Genomic DNA, 3,472 nt, shown 5'->3' with positions numbered 1-3,472 from the left:
CTCATGTAAGTGGAGTTGTATAAGGTTTTTTTGGACTGGTTTATTTCATTTACCATAATATCCTTAAGGTTCATCCAGGCTGTAGCATGTGTCAGAATTCCCTTCCTTAAGGCTGAATAATATTCCATTGTATGCATATACCACATTTTGGTTATCTGTTCATCTATCGATGGACAGTGAGGATTATTTCAACATTTTGGCTACTGTGAATAATGCTATGAGCGCGAGTGTACAAAAACCTCAAGATCCTCCTTTTAGTTCTTTTGGGTATATATCCAGAAATGAAATTACTGGATCACATGGCAATTCTTTTTAAAGTTTTAGGAACACCAAATTGTTATCTATAGCAGCTGTACCATCTGACATTCCCACAAACAGTGCACAAGGGTTTCAATCTCTCTACATCCTCCTCAACACTTAAAACGATTTCCTTTTAATAGAATCCATCCTGATGAGTGTAGATGTTTCAGCACTTTTGAACTTAGAACCAGAGAAAGCATCAGCAGAGTCTCTCAGATGTAAAAGCTGCAAGATGGAAAGTTTAGCTGTGATGGCAGTTCTGTCTCCTTCCACAGAGAAAGCCTGTTTGCAGTGACTGAAGCAAGGGGAACTCTGCAGCACCAGAGCAGCGGCACTGGTGCTACCTGGGGCCTTGATGCTTCTCTGTGCTTGAATTTGATGAAACACCTCAGTAACTCTATCCTAAAACTCACTTTCTTGCTAAAGGTAGTTTGAGTCTGGCCTGTTTCATTTGTAACTGTTAAGTCTTACCTAACACAAACATCTTAGTAGAAGGGTTACTTCTTCAGGAATCTTATTTTTTTTTCTTTTTCTTGATATATATATGATATATATATATATGATGCATATATATATGTATATATACATACATATACATATATATATGATATATATATATGATTCCTTCATATATATCAGTTCAGTTCAATTCAGTCATGTCTGACTCTTTGAGATCCCATGGACTGCAGCACGCCAGGCTTCCCTGTCCATCACCAACTCCTGGAGCTTGCTCAAACTTATGTCCATGGAGTCAGTGATGCCACCCAACCATCTCATTCTCTGTCGTCCCCTTCTCTTCCAGCCTTCAATCTTTCTCACTCTTCAATCTCAGGGTTTTTTCCAAGGAGTCAGTTCTTCGCATCACGTGGACAAAGTATTGGAACTTCAACTTCAGCATTAGTACTTCAATGAATATTCAGGACTGATTTCCTTTAGGATGGACTGGTTGATCTCCTTGCTGTCCAAGGGACTCTCAAGAGTCTCCTCCAACACCACAGTTCAAAAGCATCAATTCTTCGGCGTTCAGCTTTCTTTACGGTCCAACTCTCACATCCATATGTGACCACAGGAAAAACCACAGCCTTGACTAGACGGACCTTTGTTGGCAAAGTAATGTCTCTGGTTTTTAATATGCTATCTAGGTTGGTCATAGCTTTTCTTCCAAGGAGCAAGCATCTTTTAATTTCATGGCTGCAGTCACCATCTGCAGTGATTTTGGAGCCCAAGAAAATAAAGTCTCTCACTGTTTCCATTGTTTCTCCATCTGTTTGTCATGAAATGATGGCACCGGATGCCATGATCTTTGTATTTTGTATCTTGAGTTTTAAGCCAACTTTTTCACTCTCCTCTTTCGCTTCCATAAAGAGGCTCTTCAGTTCCTCTTCACTTTCTGCCATAAGGGTAGTGTTATCTGCATATCTGAAGTTGTTGGTATTTCTCCCAGCAATCTTGATTCCAGCTTGTGCTTCATCCAGCCCAGCATTTCACATAATATACTCTGCATATAAGTTAAAATAGCAGGGTGACAATGTACAGGCTTGACGTACTCCTTTCCCAATTTAGAACTAGTCCATTGTTCCATGTCCAGTACTAACTGTTGCTTCTTGTCATGCATACAGATTTCTCAGGAGGCAGGTCAGGTGGTCTGGTATTCCCATCTCTTTAAAGAATCTTCCACAGTTTGTTGTGATCCACACAAAGGATTTAGTGTAGTCAATGAAGCAGATGTTTTTCTGGAACTCTCTCACTTTTTCTATGATTCAATGGATGTTGGCAATTTGATCTCTGGTTCTTCTGCCTTTTCTAAATCCAGCTTGAACATCTGGAAGTTCTGGGTTCATGTACAGTTGAAGCCTCACAAGGAGAATTTTGAGCATTACTTTGCTAGCATGTGAGATGACTGCAATTGTGTGGTAGTTTCAACGTTCTTTGGCATTGCCTTTCTTTGGGATTGGAATAAAAACTGACCTTTTCCAGTCCTGTGACCACTGCTGAGTTTTCCAAATTTACTGGCATATTGAGTGCAGCACTTTCACAGCATCATCTTTTAGGATTTGAAATAGCTCAGCTGGAATTCCATCCACCTCCATCACCTTACTTCTTTATATAGATGGAATATAAATAATTTGTACATTTATAAAGCCCTAAAGGAATATCTTTGAAGAAGTACAACACAATGGCTAGAGCATAAGTTTTAAGTCAGCCCAAACTGATTTCATATCCTAGCTCAAGAAACGTTTACTGAGTGCCTTTCAAGGAGCAGGCCCCTTGTAGATGCCAGGGATGAAGCAGTTAACAGTGGACAAGAATCCCCATCCTCACAGAACTTTCTCTCTAGTCCTCAGCAAGTATTTGCATGTCTACTCTGCTGGCCATCATGAAGCTCTCTGTACATGTATGCCTGGTTATAAAATGGGAATAATACACTACCCTGTTCATTTGTTTAAAGAAATCATTATGAGGTATGTACTTGCGTGGGTGCTTAGCCGCTTCAGTGGTGTCCAACTCTTTGAGGCCCTGTGGACCGTAGCCTGTGGGTCTACTCCATCCATGGGATCCTCCAGGCAAGAATATTGGAGTAGGTTCCCAACCCAAGGATCAAACCCGCATCTCCTATGTCTTCTGCATTGCAAGTGGATTCTTTACCCACTGAGCCACCTGGGAAGCCCCCAAGTATACACGTCCTTAACACAAAAACCTGGCACACGGCAAAGCACTTAAGGAAGAGTAGCCATGTTTAGGGACTTCCCTGGTGGTCCAGTGATTAAGAATCCGCCTTGCAATGCAGGGTACACAGGGTTGATCCCTGGTCTAGGAACTAAGCTATCAAGGGGCAACTAAGCCCATGAGCTGTTAAGTTGAGTCTGTGTACCCTAGAGCCCATGCTCAGCAACAAGACGAGTCACAGCAATGAGCAGCTCTTGCACCGAAACTAAAGAGTAGCCCCTTTGCGCAGCAACGAAGACCCAGTACAATGAAAAAAAAAAAAAAAAGAGTAGCCATGTTTACATTTAGATATGCAGTTGTGTCTTGTCTCACATTCGCCTTAAGACAGGACTCACACCGTGGCAGGACTTACTCTCCAAGGAGAGCAACAGACAGTTATAGGCAACATGTGCGGTAGCAGAATAATGAGGAGGTCAAAGAACATGGTGGAGAAGAACACAAGACT

Source organism: Bos javanicus, chromosome 3 (genome assembly GCF_032452875.1).
Source record: "Bos javanicus breed banteng chromosome 3, ARS-OSU_banteng_1.0, whole genome shotgun sequence".
Taxonomy (NCBI): Eukaryota; Metazoa; Chordata; class Mammalia; order Artiodactyla; family Bovidae; genus Bos; species Bos javanicus.
Note: the sequence above shows the minus strand (reverse complement) of the source record.